This window comes from Rana temporaria, chromosome 1 (assembly GCF_905171775.1).
Source record: "Rana temporaria chromosome 1, aRanTem1.1, whole genome shotgun sequence".
In the NCBI taxonomy this organism is placed as follows: domain Eukaryota; kingdom Metazoa; phylum Chordata; class Amphibia; order Anura; family Ranidae; genus Rana; species Rana temporaria.
In genome coordinates this window covers 39,762,253-39,779,585 of record NC_053489.1, presented here as the reverse complement: position 1 = coordinate 39,779,585, position 17,333 = coordinate 39,762,253, and the positions used below count along the sequence as shown (strand labels likewise).

The 17,333-nt window shown below is 48.6% G+C and overlaps 1 protein-coding gene across 1 annotated transcript in view; it reads left to right on the top strand.

Annotated features, from left to right (window-relative positions):
- The first annotated feature begins 4,712 nt into the window (after positions 1-4,712).
- The window catches only part of LOC120926656 (acyl-coenzyme A amino acid N-acyltransferase 1-like), a 57,606-nt gene continuing 44,985 nt past the window's right edge, over positions 4,713-17,333 (top strand). The window contains exon 1 of the mRNA XM_040336790.1: positions 4,713-4,833. The gene's annotated coding sequence lies outside the window, so the exon portion shown is untranslated. The remainder of the gene's footprint in view (positions 4,834-17,333) is intronic.

Below are 17,333 nucleotides of genomic sequence, written 5' to 3'. Positions count from 1 at the left end.
TAAGTGACCGTGAAGAAGCATGCTTTTCATGTGCTTCACTATATGGCACGCAACGCACAATTAGGAGCTGCAATACTTATACTTTCCATAGTGTTGTGTTCTGCTTTTACAGGGAACGCATGTTAGAGAACCAGTAAGTGTCCAAATAAAAAAATTCCAACAGGAGTTTTATAAAGCACTAAAAGAAGTTGAAAAGTATGATCGCTCATCAAAACTTACTGTTGAAGAAGCCATCCTTGTTTATCCAGAGATCGTTAGTGATGTGGCCAGAATAGTTACTGCAATGCCACCCACCCAAGTCAGTGTCGAAAGATTATTTTCAGCCCTAAAAATGTACTACTGTTCCTGTACTACTTTTTGCGATTTCGGGCCGCGATTTACATTAAATTGTGGCCGAAATCGCGGCAAAATCGCAGCCGCGAAATCGCAGTAAAATCGCGCATTTTACCGCGATTTTGAATTCACAGCAGTGTGAACCTAGGCTCAGTCTGACTTAAGAGCTTCTATGAAAGAGGATCTGGCAGAGGCAATTCTCTTCCTTAGAACTCTACATTGAATTGATTTGCATTTGCTAAGCCTATAACTACATTTCAAGATTAATATAAACCATTTCTAGGTTTTACAGATTTTGTTTTTGGTTCATTATAGATAAGCTTTGTTTTTGTTCTAAAACATCCAAATAATGTGGTTTGTATTTTTGAACTGGTAAAAATCCTGTTCCTGATGTTTATGCCTGCTGCTACTATCCAGCCACTTGATTGTTTTCATTGTGTTTGTCTTTTGCTTAAACTGTGCAATACAGTAGACTGTTGGCTTCCCAGCCAGTAGTCCTGTGGTAGGTTGCGTTTCTTTCCCTCAAGGAATGTATAAAATACATTCGCATATTAATACAGAGGAGTCGGAGTCGGAGTCGGAAGTACATAAAACTGAGGAGTCGGAGTCGGAACATTTATCTACCGACTCCACAGCCCTGCCCCCGCCCGGCACTTACCTTTCTGGGGGTCAGCCATCCTCCTTCCACGTCCCTCGATGTCTTCTCCCGCCCTCGATGACGCTTCAGCCGATCAGGTTACCTGTAACCAGAACCAGTGAACCTCTCAGAATGTGGGAACCCAGTTGATCACTGGGGCCCCTCCATAGCTTCAGTTGTCCCGGACCATGAGGGCCCAGAACCGAGAACTCCGCGTAGCACGTGCGCCCGGCCTGGTAGGCCATATCGCCGGGGCCCGTGATGTGCGCACACCCTGAAGGTGGGTGCAGCACCCGGAACCAGGAACAGAGCCCCAATCCAATGGCGTCCGCTCTAGAAGTACCCTCCCCCAGCATGCCCCGCGAGGGAGAAACTCCTCTGATTGGCTGCTGGCAAGAAGCGCTTCAAAACTGAACTCCACTGCTGCCCCCTGTCGCCCAGAGATGGAAAGGTATCTCTGGAACACAAAATGAACTGGCAGTACAGCCCAGCTAGAGTAGAGGCCTAATTTACATGAATTAGTTGGATGAGAGCTAAATAACTCTCTCATCCCCCTCTAAATTTAAGATAGCACCTGGACTGAAAGTACACAGGCGCTACATATATTACAGTGTGGTGTTGCTGTAGATCTCTTTACCATTGGGTCCCATATTTATACTGCTATACAGTTGTGCCAAGGGGGGTTCGAGACAATTTTCTGGGGTTGACAGGTAGAGTGCAGATCCAATCAATTCTCAGCAGCTCCTACGGGGTAGTGCTACACACGCATGCTTGGAAATGAAAGAATACATTACCATACAATACAACACATTACATCACTACCAAAGTTGTATTCTGTTGTACAAGAATTTTCATAACTTTAGTAACCTACTAGCTGAATACCCGGCGTTGCCCGGTCTTCCTATCTTAACCTTTTGGGGAGGAAAATCATAGTAATATAAATATACCCATCTTTTATATAAGGGTGTAGGTAAGGGTTAATTTAACTGTCATATATTTTTATTTGGCATATAAGTAATATGTGTACCAGGTATTATTGAAATATCTCCAGGCGTACAGAAGTTATGTGGGAACATACATTTCCCATTGATTTGCATGGGACTTTAAACAAAAACCCCGACCCTCACAAATGGGGGTAGTTAAATTAACTATCCTATAGTTTAAGTGGACATATAAGTAACATGTGACCAAGTGTTATCGAAATATCTACAGCCGTTTGGAAGTTATGAAGTAACATGTATTTCCCATAGAGTTGAATGGGACTTTAAAGAAAAACCCCGACCATGGCAAATGGGGGTGGGTAAGGGTTAAACCACCTATCCTATGTTTATTGCTGACATATAAGTAACATGTGTGCCAAGTTTCATGTTAATATCTTTAGCCGTTTGGACGTGATGCTGGAACATACATACATACATACACACACACACACACGTTGAGTTTTATATATATAGATTGGTTTTCAATATAGCCTCACTCTCATGCCTGTATTTATGGAGGAGCAGCATTGTTAATGCCGCGTACACACCATCACTTTATGTGATGAAAAAAAACGTCATTTTCTGTGAAGTAAAAAACAACGTTTTTGAAACTTCAATTTTCAAAGACGAAGTTGCCTACACACCATCGTTTTTTCACAATGCTCTAGCAAAGCGAGGTTACGTTCACCACGTTTTTCCATTGAAGCTCGTTTCATAACTAGCTTCTGGGCATGCGCGGGTGTAAAAACGTAGTTTTAAGCGTTGTTTTTTGCTACACACGGTCAATTTCTGTGAAGTAAAAAACAAAGTTTTGAAAAACGACACATAAAATTGAAGCATACTTCCATTTTTTTTTGTCGTTTTTCACAAGACATAAAACAATGTTTTCCCCCACACACGGTCATTTAAAGTGACGTTTTTAAAAACGTTGTTTTTTTTCATCACATAAAGTGATGGTGTGTACGCGGCATCACTCTAGGCTGCTTGCTTCTGTTTTGAACAGAACTCCTATCCCTCTCCTAATTTCCATCACATTGGGGTTAATTTCAGCGCAGCACCGACAAACACCAGGGGCCAGATTCAGATAGAGATACGACGGCGTATCTCCTGATACGCCATCGTATCTCTGAGTTCCGTCCGTCGTATCTATGCGACTGATTCATAGAATCAGTTACGCATAGATCTCCCTAAGATCCGCCAGGTGTAAGTGACTTACACCGTCGGATCTTAGGCTGCAATCTCCCGCCGGCCGCTAGGTGTCGCCTCGGTCTTTTACACGTCGGATATGCAAATGAGGAGAACCGCCGATTCAGAAACGAACGCCCGCCCGTCACTTTTTTTTTACGTCGTTTGCGTTCGGCTTTTTCCGGCGGATAGTTACCCCTGCTATATGAGGGGTAGCTAATGTTAAGTATGGCCGTCGTTCCTGCGCCGAGTTTCAAATTTTTACGTCGTTTGCGTAAGTCGGTCTGGAATACAGATGGCCGCAATTGACGTTGCCGCCGAAAACAATGACGTCCTAGCGACGTCATTTGGAGCATGCGCACTGGGAAATTTCGCCGGCGGCGCATGCGCAGTTAAATCGGCGCGGGAACGCGCCTGATTTAAATTGTACACTCCCCCTAGCCGCGGAATTTGAATTCCGCCGGGGGAGTTACGATCCGCCGGTGCAAGTTTCGAGGTAAGTGCTTTGTGAATACTGCACTCGCCCCGCAAAAGTGCACCGGCGGATCGTAAATCACATAGATTACGCGGATCTAAAGATCCGCTAATCTATGTGAATCTAGCCCCAGGGGCCAGATTCAGATAGAGATACGATGGCGTATCTCCTGATACGCCATCGTATCTCTGAGTTCCGTCCGTCGTATCTATGCGACTGATTCATAGAATCAGGTTACGCATAGATCTCCCTAAGATCCGCCAGGTGTAAGTGACTTACACCGTCGGATCTTAGGCTGCAATCTCACGCTGGCCGCTAGGTGGCGCTTCCGTTTGTATACGTGAGGAATATGCAAATGAGGAGTTACGCCGATTCAGAAACGACTGACCGCCCGGCGCTTTTTTTTTACGTTGTTTGTGTTTGGCTTTTTCCGGCGTACAGTTACCCCTGCTATATGAGGGGTAGCTAATGTTAAGTATGGCCGTCGTTCCCGTGCCGAGTTTTGAATTTTTTACGTTGTTTGCGTAAGTCGTTGGCGAATACGGATGGACGTAGTTTACGTTCACGTCGAAAACCAATGACGTCCTAGTGACGTCATTTTGAGCAATGCACGCTGGGAAATTTAGCGGACGGCGCATGCGTAGTTCGTTCGCCTGATTTAAATTTTTCACGTCCTCTAGCCGCGGAATTTGAATTCCGCCGGGGGATTTACGATACGCCGCCGCAACTTTACAGGCAAGTGCTTTCTGAATTAAGCACTTGCCTCAAAAACTTGCGGCGTCGTAACGTAAATCAGATAGGTTACGCGGATCTAAAGATCCGCTAACCTATCTGAATCTTGCCCCAGAAGTTACAAGCTCTCTGGATTTCTGGCAGGATCAACAGGTACTTATTTAACTGATACAACATAAAGCTTTTACTGTATATTCAACAGATAAAAAGGGAGCATGAGCAGTTCATTGTTGGGGTTTACATCCACTCTAGACTATTTTCCTTTCATACTTTGAGTGGCACAATTTTGCAGAATAGTCTCTTTAAATTTATTTGAGCGTGCTATGTTCAGTTTTGATAAACCTACTATAAAAAAAAAAAAAAAAAAAAAAAAAGCCTAGAGCACTCACTGGAGACTTTCCAAGGAGCTACTCGCACCTCCCAAATGTATAATCCTGTTCCAAAGGTAAAGCATAGAAAGAACAAAGCTACTCAGGACGGAGGACGCACAGGTGAGTCTGTATATTTCCGCACTGAGCTAACAGATTTAGTGATATATAGAATGATCTTGTGTTAGGAGGGGTTGGTTTTAATGAATCTGAATAACCTGTATGTCTGATAAAGCTGCATCGTTTTATAGGAAGGGGATCAGGAATGTCTGACAAGTGTCTGAAGTCCGTGGGCCAGATTCATGTAGATCAGCGGATCTTTAGATCCGCTCGATCTACGTGTTTTACGATCCGCCGGTGCAATTTAGCGAGGCTAGTGCAGTATTCATCAAGCACTTACCTCGAAAATTGCACCGTCGGATCGTAACTCCCCCGGCGGAATGCAAATTCCGCGGCTAGGGGGAGTGTACAATTTAAATCAGGCGCGTTCCCGCGCCGATTTAACTGCGCATGCGCCGCCGGCGAAATTTCCCAGTGCGCATGCTCCAAATGACGTCGCTAGGACGTCATTGTTTGCGGCGGCTACGTCAATTGCGGCCGTCCGTATTCCCGATCGACTTACGAAAACGACGTAAAAATTTGAATCTCGGCGCGGGAACGACGGCCATACTTAACATTAGCTACCCCTCATATAGCAGGGGTAGCTATCCGCCGGAAAAAGCCGAACGCAAACAACGTTAAAAAAAAGCGACGGGCGGGCGTACGGACTTGAATCGGCGGTTCTCCTCATTTGCATATCCGACGCGTAAAAAAAAGCAACGACACCTAGCGGCCGGCGGTAGATTGCAGCCTAAGATTCGACTGGTGTAAGTCGCTTACACCAGTCGGATCTAAGGGAGATCTATGTGGAGTCTGATTCTATGAATCAGCCTCATAGATCCGACCGGCTGGACTCAGAGGTACGACGGCGGATCAGGAGATCCGCCGTCGTATCTCTTTGATGAATCTGCCCCCATATCTGTATTCTTGTTAGCAATTAAAAAAATTGATGCAATGAGGCCAGCATGACAGCCAGGCAACCAGCATTAGGAAATCTCAGAACAAGAGCCTCTATGCATCTCCCATAATATAATATATATATATATATATATATATATATATATATATATATATATATACAGTGCCTTAAAAAAGTATTCATACCCTTTGTAATTTTCCACATTTTGTCATGTTACAACTAAAAACGTAAATGTGGGAGCGGCATGGGATAGGACGCTAGCTAGCTGAGCTCCGCCGGCCGTTTATCCTATCTACCCTATCCTACGTATATTTACGAGACCTTACTAGCCAGAACGGTCCAGCAGACCCCGGACTACCCAGCGGTTATGGCCCCACCGAAATCGGCAGGCCCGAAAATTGATCAATATCTCCGGCAGGAGAAGGATCCCACGGCGCAAGATGGCGGAGCCGCGAGGACGGAGGAAGCAGCGGTCGGCGCGGACATAGCCAAGGTACTGCTGGCTATCACCTCATGCCGGGAAGCTGTGGCAGCCTGCCAGACTACCCTCACAGCAAAGATAGAGGAGGTGAAGGTGGACATCTCACTGGTACGCCAGGACATGCAGAAATTGCGGGAACGAGTGTCTGAAGCAGAGGTGAGGCTGGGCAACGTGGAGGACTCCCTCCCCCCCATTCAACAATCCACTGAGGCCATGCAGCTACAGATTGACCAGCTTCTGCAAAAGCAAGACGACCTCGAGAACAGAAGCCGCAGATGTAATTTAAGGTTTGTCGGCCTGCCCGAGGGGGTGGAAGGGAGAGACCCGCAAGACTTCCTGGAAAAGCTACTCCGAGACACCTATGGCAGAGAGGCCTTCTCCCCCATGTTCGCGGTGGAGCGTGCTCACCGCATGTCAGGCAGACCGCCGCCACCCGGAGCACCCCCTCGCACATTCATAGCAAAATTCCTCAACTACAGGGACAGAGACGCTATCCTACGGCTGAGCAGGGAGAGGGGAAACATCCCGTACAACAATAAGATGGTGGCGGCCTTTCCTGACTTCTCGGCAGAGGTACAGCGCAGAAGGAAGACCTTCATGGAGGCCAAACGGCATCTGCGGATCAAGAACATGAAATACGCCATGCTATTCCCGGCCCGTTTGCGCGTGGAGGGAGAAGACAGGGCTCACTTCTTTGAAGACCCGGAGGAGGTGCTGGCCTGGCTGGAGCGCCAAGAAAGAATCAGATAAGTACCATGTCTCCTCCAGCTCGGTTATTGTCCCTGATGCCCCAGCCCCAAATGCCCACTTTGATTCTCCTTGCGGGGGTGCTGGGCCCAGGCCGCCTTCTTTGCCCTGGGAGTCTCCCCTAGTCTCTCCCCCTGCTGCACCCATATAGGGTGCCTTCACCTGACAGCTCACATCCCCCTGACCCCCACTGGTCGAATGCTCAGCCCCCCCCCTTAGTGCGGTGTCGAGGGCTCCGGACTGCATCCTGAACATTGCTCTCTGTCACCCGGAGCCCCGGGGCATCCAGAACGCCTATGCAGGGAGTGACCCCCCCCCTCGGGGGGCTACGGTATGCAGGGAATCGAGACTCAATACCCCCCACATAGACAGGTCCTCTGCTGGGGCTGCTCATTAATACGTCTGGGGGGGATGTGTACCTGGGAGGGGGGGCTCCCCCTCTGGGGCTTATTCTCTATTCTGATCTTTGGCCGCGCTGTCCCTCGTTGGGAGATGTTGTCCCACCTTCCCCTTTTAAAAAAAAAAAAAAAAAAATTTCTCTTTTTTTTTTCTCTTCTTTTTCTAGCTCTGTTACTCTAACCCTAGTCATGCTGGACCCTCCTGGCTGGGGGTCTAACCCGCATACAACAATGAACAATCACCCCCCTTCTTTTACTAGTACTGATCTAATTGATGCTTAGTCATTTCTAATTTGTAATTCCTCCTCTCCGGCGGAGGGAGGAACGCTACTAAAGGGCTCGCAACGGACAGCGGGCAGAGTCCTACACTGTGCGTATGCACGCAGCGGAATTCCGCCCTACAGGCAGCAACCCACTCTCGAGCCTGGGAGGCCACTGCCGCATGGTCACACATTGAGCAACCTAGCTGGACGCTATCCGGAAACGTGCTGGTGGCCTCCCTATGTATATCCTTGGTATCTGTATTTTTTCACGCTATACATAGGGTGCTGCTCCTGCCCCGTTGGCAGTTAAGGGTTCAAGCCCGCACCAGTTGGGGACAGTGCAGGGCAGGGTGGGGGGAGGGAGGGATGCACAAGTTATGGGTTACTGTTCCTTTTTATTTATTTTCTGTTTTATTTGAGCAAACCATGTCTGAAGGGTATTTCAAGGAGTCATTGCTAAGGTATAGGGCTATGTTACTGTTAGGACGTGGGAAAATGTGGTATGCAACTGAGAGTAGTCTGAATCCTGGGGTTCTGTACCGTCCCTGGTTTGTCCCATGGCCACGCTAAAGCTTTTGACTTGGAATGTCCGTGGGATGAGGGACCCTATTAAGCGCTCTGCAATATTCGCTATACTTAAAAAATTGAGAGCGGACGTCGTGGTCCTGGTGGAGACGCACGCGGAGGGCTTGGCCCAGCGGGCGCTCATACGCTCATGGGTGGGCTGGGGCTTTCACTCAGTCCACACCTCCCATTCCAGGGGTGTCTCTATATTAATAGCCAAAACGGCGCAATTTGAACTCCAGGATTCAGAGATAGACCCACAGGGCAGGTATGTCTTTTTGAAAGCTAAACTATACGGGGACCTGATCCTTCTTATGGCATTTTACGTCCCACCACCGTTCCAGTCTACTATATTGATTGCAGGGTTTGATTTTATGGCCCTACACCCAGACACACCGGCAGTCTGGCTGGGTGACTTTAATAATGTAATGGACCCCTCCCTGGATAGGTTAGGCGGAGACCAGCCGTCATCGGTAGAGCCACACCCCACAAGGTTCGCGAGACTACTTGCGGATTTCAATCTTGTGGATACCTGGAGATATAGCCACCCCATAGACAGGGCGTACTCATGCTTCTCGGCCTCACACCGCGCAATGTCCCGCATAGACCTCATACTGGTGTCCACGGCCCTTCTCCCTAGAGTGAAGGATGCAGGTTTTTCCCCTCGGTCCCTCTCTGACCATTGTCCGTGCTGGACGACATTGTCCCTGCACCGGGCTCGCCCGCCCCCGTCGTGGCGTTTGAATCCGTTCTGGTTGACCCTGCTCCCGGAGGACGCGGATTTAGCAGGAGAATGGGAACGATATTTCGCAGACAACTCCGGCTCCGCGTCCCCCCGGGCTGTTTGGGAAGCCTTTAAGCTGCATGCACGTATGACACTGTCGTCCCGTATAAACTCTATTAAGGCTACATCTGCGGAGGCATTGGATAGGGCTGTGGAACTAGCCGCGGCAAAGGAGAGGGAGTATGCAGCCAACCCATCAACTGACCTGGCTGCCGAGCTCCGGCTCTGCACCAGGGCGGCCGATCAGCTACACTATGAGAAATCGAAGCGAAAACTCTTTTTTCTTAGGCAGCGGACGTTTGAACATGGAGAGAGGGCGGGGAAGTTACTAGCATATTTGGTACACTGCGAAGAGAGGCCCCCAGTGGTGATATCCCTACGCTCTCCGACTGGGGATTTGGTGACTGACCCGGAAAAGGTGACCACTATGTTCCATGACTTCTTCTCCTCTCTATATGACACGATGGCCCCTGACTCTGACTCCCTGGCAGAGGACTTTCTGGTGGACCTGCCGATCCCCCGACTGACTGCACAGCAGACCCGAACACTGGAGGAACCACTGAAGGCGGAGGAAATCTCCGCCGCTCTGGCTGGTCTCCCGAAATCCAAGGCACCGGGGTCGGATGGCTTACCAGCCGAATTCTACTCCACATACGCTGCAACATTAGTCCCCAGGCTTCTCGCCCTCTATAACTCCATTTTCGATGGCTCAGAGCTCCCGCCCTCGATGAGGGAAGCCACCATAGTGCTAATCCCTAAGCCAGGAAAGGACCCACATCTGCCGGAGTCGTACCGCCCTATTTCCCTTTTACAAGTAGACATCAAGATTCTAGCCAAAGTGCTATCGGCGCGCCTTAACACCGTAGTCCTTTCTCTGGTACATGCTGACCAGGCAGGCTTTATGCCAGGCCGGAACACCTCCTTTAACCTCAGGAGGTTGTTCATTAACCTACAGGCCAACCATGACAATCCAGGGTCCTGGATAGTAGTAGCCTTAGATACTGCCAAGGCATTTGACTCGGTGGAGTGGCGATACTTGTGGACATGCCTTGCCAAATTCGGGATAGGTCCCAAATTCATACAATGAGTGAAGCTCCTATATCAGGCCCCCGTGGCCAGAGTACTGGCCAACGGGTGGCCCTCAGATCAGTTCCCTCTGCGGCGTGGCACGAGGCAGGGCTGCCCCCTGTCGCCGCTGCTGTATGCTCTGGCAGCAGAACCATTGGCAATTGCCATACGCACTCACCCAGGGATAACGGGCCTCCGGAGGGGGGACGTCGAGGAGAGGATAAGCACATATGCGGATGACACACTTCTATACCTGGATGACTCCACTGACTCTCTCTCCCTGGCGCTGGCCCTGATAGAGCGTTTCGGCGCTTTCTCGGGACTCAGGATCAACTGGGACAAGTCCCAAATACTTTCTCTAGATAGCTACCCAATGACCAGGGATAGGGCTCTTCTCCCACTACAGAGAGTAGCCGAGATCAAGTACTTGGCCAGACTCCCAGTAGGGGTCATGGGCCGCGTAAATTTAATAAAGATGGTCCTGCTCCCTAAGATTCTATACATGGTGTGGCATTCCCCGGGTGTATTTGGTGCTCAGGTGTTTTAGAATACTGGAAACCCTTCTTAAGTCATTTGTGTGGGGCTCCGCAAGACATAAACTCCCCTGGCATAGACTAAAAAACCCGACCGACCTGGCTGGACTGGCGCTACCCGACTTTAATGCATATTATCTGGCCGCCCAACTGTCACAACTCTTTCACGTGGACAAGATAGATAGGACTAGGTTCCTCCGCCTCCTGTGCCCTGCGTGGACTCAGTCAATAGGCGACCCCATGGTAGTGATAGCAGGGGGGGGAAGTCGGTGGGAGACCGCCACTCATTGCTGCACCATTACAGGAAGGTGTGGAGTGTGGTCTCAGACAGGCTGGGCATCTCACCCTTACACGGATACACCTCCCTGTGGCACAACTCTGCCCTGCCGGAGCTAGAGCGTATCGGGGACACTGAGGTGTGGAGTTCCAGAGGAATCTACTACCTATCCCATGTCACCAGGAACGGAAAACTCAGGCCCTTCGACGCGCTGCAGACTGAATATAACCTGCCCGATCGCATGCTATTCCGCTACGCCCAACTACGACACGCCTTTCAGGCCCAATTCCCCCAAGATGATTTGGCCCTAGCTGACAATCCCCTCATGGCTGCAGTTAAATGCCCGGACCCCAAAAAACTGATCACTCAATTTCACGCTATGATCACACTCCCGGGTGCAACGGTGTCTGCCTATGCCCTAAAGTCCAGGTGGGAGGGGGAGGTGGGCCCACTGGAAGACGACGAATGGAGCGACGCTCTAGACGCTTGTAAACTTGTATCCCCGAAGTTGTCAGATCGCCTTACGCAAACCTTTATTGTGAATAAAGCATACCTTACACCTCTACGGATCTCCAGGTACAAGAGGGACTCCCCCGCTACGTGCCCGATGTGTACTAGAGACACGGGCACCTTCTTCCACTTAATATGGCAGTGCACCAAGGTCCAGGCCTACTGGGAACAGGTGGTAAAATTCCTTCATGATAAAATGGGGTCCCCTATCACTCTGCAGCCCAAGCCATGCCTACTGGGAATCTTTCCGGATGTCAGCATAAATAAATTCCTTACAATATTCCTGCATGAAACGCTATTTATAGCCCGAAAGGTTATAGCACGGGTGTGGATGAGGCCGGAACCCCCAGAACTGTCCCACTGGCTGGCAGAGGTCAATGGTGTACTGCCATACAAGAAACTGGTCTACTCACACAGGGGCTGTCCAGCCAAGTATGAAAAAATCTGGGGGAAGTGGCTGAACTCCTCTGCAACTTGCACTCAGGAGAGATAGGAGGGGAGAGGGAGATTGGGTGGGGCGCAGGTGGTCAGATAGTCAACTCTACTGTAACGTATTTACACTTCGGGGTAACTGGGTTTAAAATGTTGTTGAGCTCCATATCGCCTATGATCAGAATGCCTAACGCTGACACTCCTGTACCTGTATTTTACCTGTAACCTTTGGACATGTGTTGTACCCGTATGCTATCTGTATGCTCTGTACATTGTTATTTTGCTCAAATAAAAGCTCTTTGATTCAAAAAAAAAAAACGTAAATGTATTTTATTGGGATTTTATGTGATAGACCAACACAAAGTGGCACATAATTGTAAAGTGGAAGGAAAATTATAAATGGTTTTCAATTTGTTTTACAAATAAATATGTGAAAAGTGTGGTGTACATTTGTATTCAGCCCCCCGGAGAGTAATGCAAAGTATGGACGTCGGAACAAGCGTATGTTTTTACGTCGTTTAAGTAAGTCGTACGTGAATGGGGCTGTGCGTAGGTTACGTTCACGTCATTGCCATTGAGCCGTCGTATCTTAGGGCGTAGATTCAACGTGATACTGAGCATGCGCGCGCATGCGCCGTTAGTTCGGCGCTTCATTTACATGGGGTCACGATTCATTTCCATTCAACACGCCCACTACCAGCCTACTTTGAATTAGACGGGCTTACGCCGGCCCATTTACGCTACGCCGCCGCAACTTAGGGAGCGCGTGCTTTGTGAATACAGTACTTGGAGGGACCGCAGGAAGAAAGATAGTTTCTAGCAGTGTCCACTTTAAGGTTGTAGGAGGGGCTGTGGGGGAAAAAGAGCAGCGCCGCTTTAAGGGAGAGGAGCAGCCTGGGGGGAAAGGAGGGGCTGGCTAACACTAGCCTGGAGGGAGAAAGTGATGTAGCGTCACTCCTCCATTTTAGCTGAAAGGGGAAGCGTCCCACCCACCCTCCCATGTGGTAGGCGAGCGGAAGGGGGAAGGCGTTGTTTGGGGTTTCTGGAGAGGAAAAAGGCAGGAAGTTTCATTACAAACGGTTGTACCCATAGGTGATATGAGGGATAGGGGTACCTTTCGGTCAATGCGGGTTGACCAGGAAGGAGTTAACGTGTAGGTCACTGTGGACAGGGGTACTGCCTCTGTGTCTGGGGTTTGTGACTGAGGCCATGGAGGGGGGCGTGGTTGAACATGAGTGAGTGAGTGAGTGAGGACGCACGCTGAAGGAGCTCCCGTTCCTCCATTGCATTGCTTTGCCTGCTTCATGCCGTCTCAAACTGAAATAGATATGGTATTTCCGGAGCCTGAGAAGCCTGAAATCTGAAACCTGAAAGCAGTGGCTCCCCTATCTTCGCATTGCCCGCTATCTCACTGAGAATCTCATCAATCCTTATTTAAAAGGGGGTAACCTCTTGCAGGCACGGTATAGTACTGTTTAGTTCTGTTTAGAACTGGCTACCGGGAGCTGTATCAGGGAGCGGGACACAGGTGTAAAGTTTCATCAGTTTCATCTTACAGGGTTCTGCGTGACGCCTGTCTTCCTGTCTGTCTGCTGAAACAGCTGAGCACGACTCAGAGAGTGATCCAAACGATTCAGCCCCATATCCGCAAAGCCGTGCATAGCCGCGCAGCCGGGTTTGTGGTGCACTCCCCCGGAGATCAGCTGTGGACAAGACGCGCTGAAGATCTGCAACAGCTGACACCTCTCCCTCTCCCTCTCTCGTGAAGCTCAACACCACACGCTGCATCTCTAAGGCTGTTTTCTATGACACTCACAGAGGGGACAGAGATCGCGCTACACTGCCCTGACTGGACTGGTAAAATAAAATAAAAATCTTACCTGTTAAATACTTGCTAATATTTGCTCTTACCAGACCTGCCCTGCTTAAAGTGATACTAGCAATGATTTCAGCAATAATAAGAATGATAAGAATAATAACAGAGACATTATAAATCGGCCCTTTCTGTCTTATATTACCTCCTGCTGCCTCCTGTCGTTTTTTGTGCTTTTGTGCTATTGTGCTGCTTTTCTGCCTTGTGCTGCCTTGCTGGTTGCTGGTAGGACTGATCGTGTGCAATTTCTCTTAAAGGGTCACTAAAGGAAAAAATGTTTTTGCCTAAAATTAATGTCTGCAAGGTAGACAGACAGAATAGTGTAATGATTCTGTTAAAAAACGAGTAAATACCTTTTATATTCCTTCATCTATATCACCTCCGGCATTTTAGTTTCTGTTCTCTCATTCACTTCCTGGTTTGCATCGTTTGTTCATGTAAGAACTACATTTCCCAGTATGAATTGCGACACGCCCAGTAATTCACACCTCCTTGAAGTCTCTAACACGTAGAGAGCGTCCTGCCGCACAGATGTAGTTCCCAGGAGGGGCTTGAGCACGTTACTCACCACCGCAGTAAACCCTCCCATCACGGTGGTGAGTAAAATCAGACAAGCAGGAAGTGAACAGAACAGAGAAGAAATAGAGCGACTTCTGAGCAAAAACAAACAATGAGGAAGTGAAAAGAGGAATGTCTGCAGGTAAAGGATGCTTATTATGAAAAAAAAATCCCTTTACAACCCCTTTAAATCTAATTTTGCTGTGGATGCTACATTTGTGAGATCTGCGGGGATAACTTTGTGTTGCAGATTCCGGATAGACGCAGTTGACATCCCCCCCCTGAAAATAACAAGTGGGTAGAGCTGCCCGTTGTTGTCAGTTACTAATGATACATATGACATGTGACATGTGTAAGAGAATGAGAATGTGATCTTTGAAGCCGTAAGACTCTATCTAATTTGCTTATTAATATTGAAGTGTCAGGGAGTCATGGCTAAGTGAGCTCCTGTCCAAAAACTTCCTTATCGGCATAAACAAGTGCACCTAAAAGATACAAAACGAGAGCAGTGACCCGCAGGACTTCTACAGCTAAAAATACTGCCAAAAACACAGCCAAAATTAAAGTGAAAAATACGGGGGAAAAGCAGCGCTTTTTTGACCTTTTTCAGGAGAAGTCAACAGGAGCCAGAGCGACAGTAACGCGAGACCCGGAACGCTCCACAAGTACTATACAACAGAAATCTCAGCCTGCTCAGTTTGCTACAGAGAAAGAGCTGTCAACCAATAGGGCTGTAAGCCACACAGAGCCGCCCGCCCTAGAACAGACTCTGAGCATATCTAGGATGGAAGATTCTCAGCACCCAGAGGCTCCAATGTTAGACAGGGATATAAGGGCAATGTTACAAGCGCTCCCGACTCGATCTGACATTGAATCCCTTATCCTCCATTTGGAAGAGACTCACCATCGTGACATCCAAGAAGTGAGGGGGGAAGTAGCTACACTTGCAGAACGAGTTACGACAGGGGAATCTTCAGCAATCACCCTGGAGGCACGGGTCACAGCCCTGGAAAGCTCAAGAGATCAGTATAAGGATACCGCTATCTCCCTTCAGCTCCACATGGAAGACATCGAGGACAGGAGCCGCCGCCTCAACCTGCGGCTCCGAGGGGTACCCGAGAAATTACCGGCGGAAGACCTAGGGGAACCTGTGAGATCCATTTTTCGAGAGGTCCTGGGAGAACCAGAAGTGGAGATTGAACTCGATAGGGTGCATAGAGTCCCGGGTTTTACATCAACTGATCTGATAAAACCTTGGGATATAATCTGTAGGTTTCATCGCTATATCCAGAAAGAGGTTATACTGAGATGCGCCTGGGATCATCGAGCGGTAGTATTGGGAGATGCAGAGGTAAAGATTCTCCCAAACTTGTCTAGGGCGACGCTCCGTCGTAGAGCACTCCTAAAACCACTTCTGGATTTGACAAGACAGAAGGGAATGACATATAGCTGGGGGTACCCATTTTCTGTTACTTTCCGTAAGGAAGCAGGATCGTTTACCCTTCAAACTACAGCCGACCTTCCGACGTTGTTTGAATTCTTGGAGGTAGATCCGGTACCAGTCCCTGATTGGCTCCAACTGTTCCCTCGTTTGACCGGTAGATTGGGACGCTCAGCACGAAGGGAGCCGAGGTCATCACAGCAATAATTAGGAGTCGAGGGGTACACTATACGTTGCATGAGGAGCCACGTGAGTAGGCTTTTTGGCCTCCCTATCCTTGAATTGTACCATACAGACTAACCTTGCTTAAGCCATATTATCGGGAATAAAGCCTTGGCTGATATGGTGGTAAGAATGGTAGTGGAATTGATGTGGTAATATGGTAACGACCTGGAGGACGTTTAGTCAAGAATAGACATTTTTTGGGGTGTTTTTACCCTTTGCCCTTTTCCCACTACCCCCCCCCCTTCCACCCCCTTTGCTCCGGTACTAGACTTTAGTCCCTGCTCCCCCTTCCCTGCTGCCCTTACCTTGATATGAAGTCCAATACAGGCTCCTATGACAGCTGGAAAACTACCCCGAATGGATATTAAGAAGAAGTTCTGTGGGGACCCGAGTTTGGTGGGAGGTGGGAGGGAGGTTGCTCTTATCCCTGTCCGCTTTTTGCAAAAAGCCAACTTAGACTAGGAGAAATAATTCAGATGTGTTCGAGGACGTTTCATCCTACCCCCCTCCCTGTCCCTCATATTTACTTTCGGGCCCCCAATATTAAGCAAGCTACCAAGAAAATAGTAGGTCCTATTTTTTATTGGGTTTAGGGGGTGATTGAATGTCTGAGGAAAGAGGGGAGGGATTGGGTTCGGGACTGATGTTTGGCGGACGATCCCTATCAGCTCATTGGGACTATACACAACCTTGGTTGATAGTTGGGGGATGAGCCCCGGGCGTATGGAGGGGGGGGTTAATAGGGGTTAACAGAGGGGGAGGGGAGTTCCAGGTCATTATTCATAGGGAAAGGTTTGTTTATGTTGTATATGCTTTATGGTTTATTTTCAATACTGCATTTATTCTGATTTACTGGTATATCCGGACTATGCTATTTTCAGCCTGGCGGTGTTCGCTCTAGACTTTTGAGTCAGGCAGAACGCCAGCTCATTAGCGGAAGGATATAGGTATTCGGTAGAATTATGTGTATAAAGGTAACGGATAGTGACGGCGCGAAACGTGGGAGGATTGGGAGCTTGTCGGTGGGCATTGCCTACCATCCACCCCAAGTAGGACGGTGCTCTATACCCTGGGAACCATTGAGAGTTCCCGGCGAGTACCTCTGCCTTAGAGGCAGTATTAGTTTCTTTGATAGCTGCACATTCTGGTGACAGCTTTTTTTTCACCCTTTTCTTCTTTTTTTTTTCCTCTCTTTGTGGCATCAACGGTAGTGCGACCATGGACTGCCTCAATATTCTTTCATTAAATGTGAAGGGTCTAAACTCACCTGAAGAAAGGAAAATGATGATACAGGATATGGGCCGCGCGAGAGCGGATATAGTTATGTTGCAGGAGACCCATTTTAAAGACCTTAAAATACACCCGCTTAAAAATAAACATTTCCCTTTTGTGTACCACTCGGCGTATGCAGAGTCAAGAGGGATTAGTATTCTTATTTAAGCAAGGGTCCC